This window comes from Chlamydotis macqueenii, chromosome 23 (genome assembly GCF_036417535.1).
Source record: "Chlamydotis macqueenii isolate bChlMac1 chromosome 23, bChlMac1.mat, whole genome shotgun sequence".
Lineage (NCBI taxonomy): Eukaryota > Metazoa > Chordata > Aves > Otidiformes > Otididae > Chlamydotis > Chlamydotis macqueenii.
In genome coordinates this window covers 4,854,149-4,864,875 of record NC_141578.1, presented here as the reverse complement: position 1 = coordinate 4,864,875, position 10,727 = coordinate 4,854,149, and positions in this window count along the sequence as shown.

The window sequence follows — 10,727 nt, the reverse complement described above, 5'->3', positions numbered from 1 at the left end:
TCTCCACCACCAAGGTGAACAAAGTGATTAGGCAACAGCCCAGAACAGGTGGGCAACAAAACCCCCGGGCTGCCAGGCACCTGAAACCATTCAGCAATCACAGGAACAGCTCAGCTGCCTGGAGGGATGGAGTGATGTTGAGTCCTGTTTTACTGGTGAGGAAACCGAGGGCCAGAAAGGAACGAAGCGCTTTGCTTACAGACACGGAGTCAACAGCGTGGCCGGAAATTGGGTTTTATCACGACATGATAAATAAACCATCGTGGTTTATTGCCTTAGCAGCCTGGATGGCAGGATGGAGGGGAGCGGGAGGCTGTGAGCCACAGGCTCAGGGTCTCCCTGCCAGGCAGTAACTGGCTTTGAGGGGCCACACCACTGCAGACTGCCCACGAGTGGGGACAAAACAGCACAGGTGAGGATGGATTGTGACAGTAAAGGCCACTGCTGGGGAGGTCATCTCCTGCCCCGCTCTGCCCATACGTCTCCTTGTGCGCAGAGCTGGAGTTCCCTGGAGGAAAAGCAGATCCGTATCTTCCACACAGCGGGTGCCACGCCCCGGGAAACGGGCTGACACGGCTTTACCCGTGGTTCCCCCAGACCACGTTCTTGATCTTCCTCAACTATAAAATGGCTGAGCAATGCTTTCCCCACCTTTGCAGCTTCACTGCATCCACTGCCGGATGAAAAGGCGGCATCCAGGCACCAGAGGTTGCAAATGCTGGTACAACCCCTACACCAGCCACAACAGCTGACCCCGCTTTGCCAAGCAGTGGCCTAAATGCCAGTGTACTTGCTGGAATATCAGGCCAGTTTATGGGGGATAACACAAATCATGCAAGATATGCTTGCAAATAAGGAACGAAGCGTAGGTGGGTTAGTCAGCACAAGAACACACAGATCCTTTCTGGCTCCGCGCACTGAAACCCGGCTCCTCGGAGGTAGCCCATAAAAATGCAAAGCCACAGGACCATCAGGATGTGCGATACCAGAATTAGCTTCACGAGGAGGCACTTCGGGCTGCCTTCCAAACCGAAGTCAATGTTGTACTTGCAATGAATTAAACACCCACATTTTTGCGCTTGCTGCAAACTGCAAAGTGAAATCATGAATGAAGGAATAGCGGAGCCGCGCGATGACAGGTGGCAGCGTCAGTCCGTGCACGCCATTGCTGCTCAAAAAGATCCCGCAAGCGTTCGAGAAACACCTTCCTTTTGCTTCCTGTGCCCTCGCACATTCTTTCAGGAGCAGCAAGAGGCACAGCAGGTTTTTCACATTATATCAGTTAATCTTTTCAGCTGGTGGAGCAATTCCTTCTTTAACATAACCGGTCCTGCTTTGCAGCGACTGCTCCATAGAGCTTCAACCCAGAAGCCAAATTTTGTTTGGATTTGCCACTGTAATGCTGGCATCACTTCCCTTAGCCCAGTCTCAACACTGTGGGGAAACTAAATTCTAGTTATAGGTTTTCTAAACATTTCCTCAGGGTGGAACCATGGGTGGGCCTGAGGATCGGCTCCTCCGAGGCTTTTGCCAGCGTTTGTGTTGGCAGATGTGGCCGGAGGTCCTGTCAAAGAGCTTTCCCCTCCATCCCCGTTTTGCCAAGGGACCACAAAGGGCAAATCTGGGCTGACACCCTCGGAAACCCCGACACGTTACCCCAGTAACCACGCGTGCCGGTGTGATGGGCCAAAGAGTTGCACGTGTGTTTGGTGACGGGAGCACCGATGCCCTCGAACAGCTGTAACAGCCCCAAAAACCCACGACCAAGCAAGCTCGAGCAGGTAAGAAAACCACCCAGAATCACTGAACCTTGCTGAGAAAACACGTGATGCTTTTTACAACACAGGGTAAACTCTCCCTGCGCTGGATGAATTATTCTATGTATGTAAAGATGCTCAGCAAGCCAGCAGGAATGGGCCGGGCAGCCGGAACGGCAGCGCACGAGAGAGGTGTTCACCTCGTGTATTTTGGGGTCAAGAGTTTCAAAACATGCCATGCGATTTGGCAAGCTTGGCTCCGCTTCTGGGTCAAGCACTAGCTTGAGATCTCGGCCCGGTTATGACAGGTCCTGTAACACTCGTTTGAAAGGAGGAAGCGCTCACCTAGATGTTTTCCTACATCCAACAGAAATAATTTGCACAGCCACTCCTGTTTAGCTGGAATCCACGCGCTTCCTCCTTTACTGCACTAAAACTGCAGCAGGGGAGGGCGGGCTGTGATGAAATGGCCTGGCTGAGCCTCCCGAAACACACCTGTAATTTAATGACACACAAACGATCTGAGGTATTATCAGCAGGTATCATACCTGCTTGGCAGATGCGCCAAGAGATACTGGGAGCAGTTGGTGGCTTGAGCATCCTCACGGGGCGGGAGGACCCCCCGAGGGACACGGAGCAGGGAGGTGATGGCTATTTGGGCGGCTGGGAACATCCAGAGTGGAGGATGCGGGCTGCGACTGCTCGTGGGATTCCCCCAGACCCAGCACCAGCTGCGAGACTGGAGGAATGAGAGCGGCAGATGGAGGAACTGGTTTGGCAAACAGCTTGTTACTGGGGATCTGCCCACGCGCTGCCTGAACGTGACTCAGGCAGGCTGGGCGCTGGCTGGAGGTGCAGCCCGGGGAGGGGGATGAAGGGCATTGCCCCCTTCCCTAAACCAGCTCACACTGCGGGTCTGGCCCTAAATACCCTGCAGGTCCCCTCGTACCCCATCTCTGGCTCTTCCCTGGACCCGGGTGGCCGTAGCTTCCCCTCAGCACTGATGGGCCAGAAAGCAGGGACGCGTAACAGGGCTCGCCATGTGGATAGCTCAGATCTCAGGGGGGTTTTAGCTCCTAGAGCACTGGAAAACAGAGCTCCCCTGTCCCTTCCCCAGCTCTGCCCTTCAGTTGCTTTGCAACCATGGGCTGGGCACGTCAGCTCTCGGCTTTATTTGCCTGATAGGCTTACGGCAATATTTGTTTAAGGCCTCAGGATCCACGGAAGGGGCCACAGGAACGTTTTCCTATTGTGCACGAGTCTCTGAGGTCTTGTGTTTCAACGCCCTGCAAAGGTCAGGTAGGAGGAAACTCCTTCTGCACTAAGTTTGTATCTGGGCATTCACTACGGCCAGCCAAAAAATGCCCTGCTAGCGGGTGCGAAAACGAACGGTGTGCTGGAGCCACACAGAAAGCAGCTGTGGGGAACGGCTCCGTGTGAAGGAGAAGAAAAGAGATCAGTTACATCCTGTACAAAACTATCCTGTACTCAGTAAAGTTTATTGTCCAGTCTTGGTTTTGGAGCATTCACAACGCAACTGTAGTAGAAGCCTTAGCAAGAAAATGAGCACATCCACAAAATAGCGCATGTCACACCTGAAATACAAAAATGGAAATACTTTTATAAAACATTCAGACACAAGATTGATAGATGGATACAGTCTTTTATTTTATTATTTGTACCTTTCCATTTATTCCAGAAAAAAACTTCCTATAAAAAAAATCATTGCTTCTTTTGGAATAAATCTTTAAAATAATTTATTTTAAAATGCATCTTTCAGTTGTACCACACTAGTTAAATATATTACCGGTATTCTGCAAACGAATCACACCAGAGAACATTCACAGCATGTGTATCCAGGCTGCCTGGATCTTGTAAGAAACAGCTTTGGGTGTCCCCTCAGCACTCCCCGCTAGCGATGTCCGGGCACCCCCACGACAGTGGGTTTCATCATGTTTGTGCCCGGACATCGCTAGCGGGGAGTGCTGAGGGGACACCCAAAGGTGTTTCTTACAAGACTGGAGCGTACAGAGGCAAGACCACGGCATGGCTTTTGGCAGGTGAGACCGCATCACTTCTGACCCCAGGTATTTCAGGATCAACACCCAACGCCCTTGCAGCACCCGCTCAGCCATCGCCGGCTCCGTGCTCCGAGCAAACCCCGGCTTGCGTGGTGGTGAGACGCCAGATTCCCACTGGTGAAAGCAGAATTTGGCCACGTATGGCCAGGCAGGCTCCCACCTCCAGGTCCGGTCCCTTCCCCGTGCCCCAGGACAGACACTAAGAGCTTTTGTGTTTCATCAAGCAGGTCAGACTCTTTATCTAATGTTTTCCCACCTGCCTGTTCCTAGCCTGCTGCTGGAGCTCTGGGCTCCCATTTTATGCCAGCCTGAAGATAAGTCATGGGAAAAAAAAACAAACTAAACATTTGAAAAGCTTGGGAAAATGGCCTTTTTTTTTTTCTTTCACCATGTGTAAGGGAGAGGAAAAAAATCCACTTATTTTGTCCTTAGTCTCCAAGAGACAATGTAGTTTTGTTATTTAAAATCAACATAGATCTGGCAATGGCTTGGGCCAGGAAAGGCGTGTGCATACATGTATGGAGAGGGTGAAATTAAATAGCTCTGCTTGTAAATTTTATTGTTGTCCCATCACACAGACCTTGCTTTATACATCAGCTTACTTACATTTAACTAGCTATCAGCTGGGAAGATTAAAGAACACAGCCTTTCCGGAGGGCACAGCTAAAACTCCATTTTCCATCAGAACTGGTAAAAAAAAAAAAAAAAGAAAAAGGCAAGAAAAACATCTGGAAGACAAAGCAACAGTTTCCTTTTTCCTTTTCTCCCCATCTGCGAGGAGTGCCAGCTACTCCGCAAAGCAGTGGCTGGGAGAACCCACAAAATGGCAAAAATGCCGGAGAGCCACAGACATTCCCAGCATTCTCATTAGCCCAACTTTAAAAATCCAAGCGGCGCTCCAAAAGCTGGGGAAAGCCTGCCCAGGGCGAGCTGCCGGAGCAGGCGGGGAGCGGTGCCATCGGCAGCAGGAGCCTCGCCGCAGATTTCCTCCCCTTGGGCGCAGGGAGGAGCGGGGCACCGCTCTGCTCCAGGCCTTTATGAACTGGAGCATCCGAGGGATCTTGGTCCTCCCAGACCCAGCAGTCCTGAGAGTTAGACCATCCAAGAGATGGAGAAGGGGGATTTGGCTCCGGGCTCTAATCGCTGCCAAACTGCATCTCCTTTTTTTTTTTTTTTTTCTCCACCCAGAGCACGCCGTGGGAGATCAGGCGCTCGCGGCTCTGCCAGCCGACACATGCAAGCGCAGCAGCGACGGGCCCTTCGAAATCAGACCTTGTCCAGCGGGGCATCAAATATTTACATACACTATCGCCCTCCCGAATAAAAATCAAATATCCACTAAATGCGGTGGAACAAACGGAGTTATCTTAAATTCAGGCTGTTAGTAGCACACAGGGCTAATAAATAATAATGCCTCCTTCAGGGAGAACTTGTAGGAGGAAAGGCAAAGGCTACGAAAGAGCAAACAGCGGCTAACAGGCCCTTTGTCTTCGCTATCTGATCCCGGGTGAAGCAGTCCTGTCTACGCGGCCACTGCCAGGTCTTTTCTCCCCAGCAGTTTCCGTAGGTGACCTTGTCCTTCAGCAGGAACACCTCTCTCATGGGGCAGCGAGCTGAGAACACACTGATCTGGTGCCCTGGTGTGGTCTGCCGCCCTCCTCCCAGCACGAACGCGGGACGGCTCAGCTGGGCACCCCACGCCCCAGCAAGCTCCATCACGGGGATGGTGATGGGGATGGTGATGCCAAGTAAGAAAACGGCACAAAGCCAGGTCAAACACATCCTGAAGGGGCTTCCCAAGAGCGGGTGGAGGGGGTTCCTGGTCCCGCCAGTGCTCGCAGACCGCAGGGAGGGCTCTGCTCCCCGGGCACAGCAGCACTCTCCACCCCACGTACCCGAAGGCGCTGCCGCAGGGGCACGCTGCGTCCGTGAGCCGGCCTGCCTGCCCAGCTGCTAATTCCCAACAGGAGCTGGCTGCCCTGGGAAGTGTAAGTCAGCACCACAGATCCCTGCCATGCCAGGGAAATGCCTGTACAAAATGCCTTTGCGAAAGAAAAGGTGACAGCGTGAGAGTTGAGGCTTCCTCCAGCCCAGGTCTCCCTTTGCAAAGCTCCCTACTGAAAAGCCCCACGGCAGCAGGAGCCGGCTGAAAAAGCAGGCAAAACACCCTGAGATCAGGGCAAAATGCGTCACTGGTGGCTGATGGCTATTCATGCTCTTCCCTATCAAATGGAGACAATTAATGAACTATTCAGCCTGCTGTAGGCTGGACGAACCGAGGAGGGAACGGAGCAGGGATGGGCAAACCTCAAACAATGCAGACGTTTACCACCAGCTGCACCTGGGCGCCCACTGAAAAAAACCCCGAAAAATCACGAACATCGGACGATTGCTCCCACACTGAAAGTGCCAGCAACTCAAGCTCTTGCTGCTCCTCAGCGGCCATTGGCAGCGCATCTACAGCACCACAGACATCGGGGCTCTGGGCTTTCCCTGACAGGGCTTCGACATTTACCACCAGCTGCACCTGGGCGCCCACTGAAAAAAAACCCCAAAAAATCACGAACGTCGGACGATTGCTCCCACACTGAAAGTGCCAGCAACTCAAGCTCTTGCTGCTCCTCAGCGGCCATTCGCAGCGCATCTACAGCACCACAGACATTGGGGCATAGATTCTATGACTCTATGATTCTATGAATTTTCTTTTTTTTTTTCACTGGGTGCTTCTGTGCAGTTGAAGTCAGTGAGTAGAAGTCAGCCTTTTCCAAGTCATTTGTCATGAGGTGCCCTGCCTCATTCGGCAACAGACACACATACCCCTTAGCCTTCCTTTTGCTGCCCACATACTTCCAGAAGCTCTTTTTGTTGCCCTTCATATCCCTCAATAGATCCACTTCCAGCTTAGTTCTGGTTTTACAAGTGCAGCTCCATTTGGGCAATGTCTCTATATTCCTCCTGGGTAGCTCATCCCTGCTTACACCCTCTGCATCCTTTTTTCATCTTTTTTTTTCCTTCATTTTTTCTGCGTTAGACCTCTCTCAGGATTTCTCTGTTCATCCACAGAGGTTTCCTGCCACACCTGTGCAGCTTCCCGCACGTCTGACTGCCACTCATGCTCTCAGAAGGTCATCATTTAATTTTTACAAGATGTTCTGGAACCCTTTGCACTTCACTGCACTTTCCCATGGAGGAAGAGAGTCTCTGGGAATCACACATTCAAACCTGTATTTTTCCTTTGCCAGAAGGAAGTGAATTATTAGGGATCTGCACATTATTCTGAAGAATAATCATCAAATCCTTCCCTAAGCCAGCTGTGCCCCTGCAGCCCGTGGAGGTCCACAGAGGAGCAGAGATCCCCCTGCTAAATTTTTTAACAATATAGATCGAGCTTCTGCACGATCTACCTGGCGTTCTAAAGCCTCATTTAAACGACCTACAAACTTCATATAGGGCTCTGTAGCTTCTTGCTTTATGGTCGCAAAGGACTTTGTCGCACTACCACTCCCATCGGGGAGGGTTAAAAGGGCCCGTAAAGCAGCATTCTGACTCTGTCCTAAAGCCTCACGGATGATTCGCAACTGTGCGCCACGTAGCGCAAACGCACCCTCTCCCATTAGCGCATCAGCCCCGACACCATACAAAGGGTCAGCCGGCTGCCGGCTCAGATTCGCAACCGACGCTCGTTCACAGTGGTCTCTCCACGACTGCTGCCATAACATCCTCTGGGTGGGGGTAAGGATAATTTGCACTAACGTACGACAATCATTAGGTAGCATCAAGGTCGTATTAAAGATTGATTGAATTAACCCCCTCGCGTACGGCGAATTAAGTCCCATCTCCTTTACACTACGTCGAATTTCTTTCACCAGCCCGAATTGAAACCCTTCCCACTGAGCAGGGCCATTGGGCTGTAGTAACACAGACGTGGCCAGAGCCTTCAACAAGTCTACGTTCCCTTCCATAGCGGCTTGCTTCCAAACCTCTTTCCACTGATCGATCGATTCTGTGGTCATCACCAGAGCTATTAAACTGAGGAGCCACTTTTTTGTGAATTATCGGGGCAGAGCGGGGAAAAAACCCAGCTCCTTTTTTGGGCCTATGGGACCTGGATCAAAGGAATTTTCCGACTCAGTATCAGTCTCTGTTTCCATGAATGGAGGAGCAGATGGAGTAACGGGTGCTGTCAAAACCCCTTCCTGTCCGTGATTCTCCAAGGCTGCAGACGTTACACACCGCGCTGGTAATAACCTCTGAGCTTTTGAGGCAAAGCTTCCCATCATTCCCACTGCTTACCTCCCTTAGCTGAGGTAACGAATTAGCTGCGCGTACTTCCTACCGTTTGGCAGGCCAGGCGTTCTGTCCCTGTTCGGGCGCCAGTTGTCAGAGCGTAGTCTCAAATTGTTGGAATGCCGTTGTAGGATCATAGTCACAGACCCCCTTGCCTGTTAAGCAGAGCCAACTATTGTTACCATTCCCGTGCTTATATACCCAAAGATCCTCTAACCACCACCAGGTGTCCCTTAGCTTTTTCCCACCACCAGGTGACCTTGATCTTGCTTTTCTCCTCTTGGAAAGTCCCTTGTTTCTCATTCCCATGGCTTCTGATATTTGTCGCCCCCTACAGTGCAGCCCATGGAGAGGCCGGCTGTCCCCCCGCAGCTCGTGGAGGCCCACGGAGGAGCAGAGATCCCCCCGCAGCCCATGGGGGGCCCACGGAGGAGCAGAGATCCCCCTGCAGCCCATGGGGGGCCCACGGAGGAGCAGAGATCCCCCTGCAGCCCATGGAGGCCCATGGATGGGCAGAGATCCCCCTGCAGCCCATGGAGGTCAATGGTGGAGCAGGTTGTCCCCCCGCAGCCCGTGGAGGCCCACGGAGGAGCAGAGATCCCCCCCGCAGCCCATGGAGGCCCATGGATGGGCAGAGATCCCCCTGCAGCCCATGGAGGTCCATGGTGGAGCAGGTTGTCCCCCTGCAGCCCATGGATGGGCAGAGATCCCCCTGCAGCCCGTGGAGGCCCATGGTGGAGCAGGTTGTCCCCCCGCAGCCCGTTGAGGTCCACGGAGGGGCAGAGATCCACCTACAGCACATGGAGGACCCCACGCTGGGGCAGGTGGATGCCTGAAGGTGGCTGTGGCCCATGGAGGCCCCGCTGGCACAGCCGTTCTGGAGGGACTGCACCCCGTGGAAGAGATGCCCCACGCCGGTGATACAGGGAACTAATTAACTGTCTGCATATTGCTTGATACAGGGAACTAACGATCTGCTAGCTTTATAATAAAACAGTAACCATTTAATTCTTGTGTGAAAATACAACTACTAACCTTGAGAGAAAGAACAGCAGAGTCATAGATTTAGCGTAACAAGGTACTTTCAGAATGCCCCAGCAGGTGCTGAGATGTCAGATGGGAACATCCCGAGGAAGCACAGACACACGAGCTGAAACCAAGGTAAGGGGGCTCCAGGAGTTTAGAAGCAACTGATAGGGTGGAATAATCAAGGACACTGGGAGCCAACAAAGACAAGTCAGTAAAAAAACTGAACAGGAACAAAGACTGAGTTCACGCAGCAGACACAGTGATGAAGAAGAGGGAACGACCACCGGATGAAGTAAAGCAGCAGAGGGACTGCAACTCCTGAGAACAGACACGAGGTGGACACAGAGACTGGGGAATAACCTGTCTCACGTGGGTGGAGACTTATTATAATGATTTCTTGGAAACTAATGAATATGTAACTAAGTCCTCAGGAATCCTATGCATAAATATTGTACCTGTTGCTTAACACAGTGTGCGTGCTTTTGGAAGAGCAATCCCCCACGCACCCGGCGCCAAATAAACATACCTGCTTTGTAACTCTCTGAGCTGTAGAGTTTAACCCGCGCGTCAGCCCACAAACACTGGGGCTATGGGCTTTCCTAGAGGACCAGGACTCTGACATTTACCACCACCTCAACCCGGTCACCCACAGGAAAAAAAACACAGAAAATATTGCACGTCGGACGATTACATCCACACCAGAAGTGCCAAACCTGAAAGCTCTTGCTGCTCCTCACCAGCCATAGCCACCACATCTATAGGTCCACAAAAATTTGGGCTCCAGGCTTTCCTAGATGACCCAGGCTCCGATGTTTACCACCACCCTGACCTGGCCGCCCATTGAGAAAAAATCTTAAAAATCACGAACATCAGATGATTGCTCCCGTACCAGAACTGCCAGCACTGAAAGCTCTTGCTGCTCCTCGCTAGCCCTTGCCGCTGCATCTACAGGCCCACAAACATTGTGGCTCTGGGCTTTCGTAGACGACCAGGACTCCGATGTTTACCACCACCTCAACCCAGCCACACGCCCAGATCAAAAAAAAAGCCTCAAATCAAGTGATAGTCACACTATGGCTGTCTGTCCTGATTCTGGCTGGCTAGGACAGAGTTAATATTCACCCGAGCTGGGAGGACAACTGGAGCTGGTAGCCCCTATGGCTGGGGCAGTTTACTAATTACACCCAACAGCTGTGCTAATTTTCCTCCAATCATCCAAAGGGCCGTTCCGTGCAGTGTATCCCTGTGCTGCATCCTGAGCGGAGCATCCTGCTGCTCGGGAGGAACCCGGGTGTTGGGATTTGCTGTGAGCTGTTGTACCGTATTTGTTTTCCATTCCTGTTCTGTTTTCTTCTGTTATTTCTCTTCAATTTATTTTCTGTCCACTTCAAATATAGTTGCCGGATCTGTCACCACCTTGCAGCTGTCATAGTTTAGATCTGCTCACCACCAAATGAAGTAGTTTGTCTTTCACACCCCACACCCTCCAGTGGGACAGGGAGGAGAATCGGTAAAGGAAAACTCATGGGTTGAAAGGAAACAAAAAATAAAGGCAGTGTTTTAGGCCTTGGTG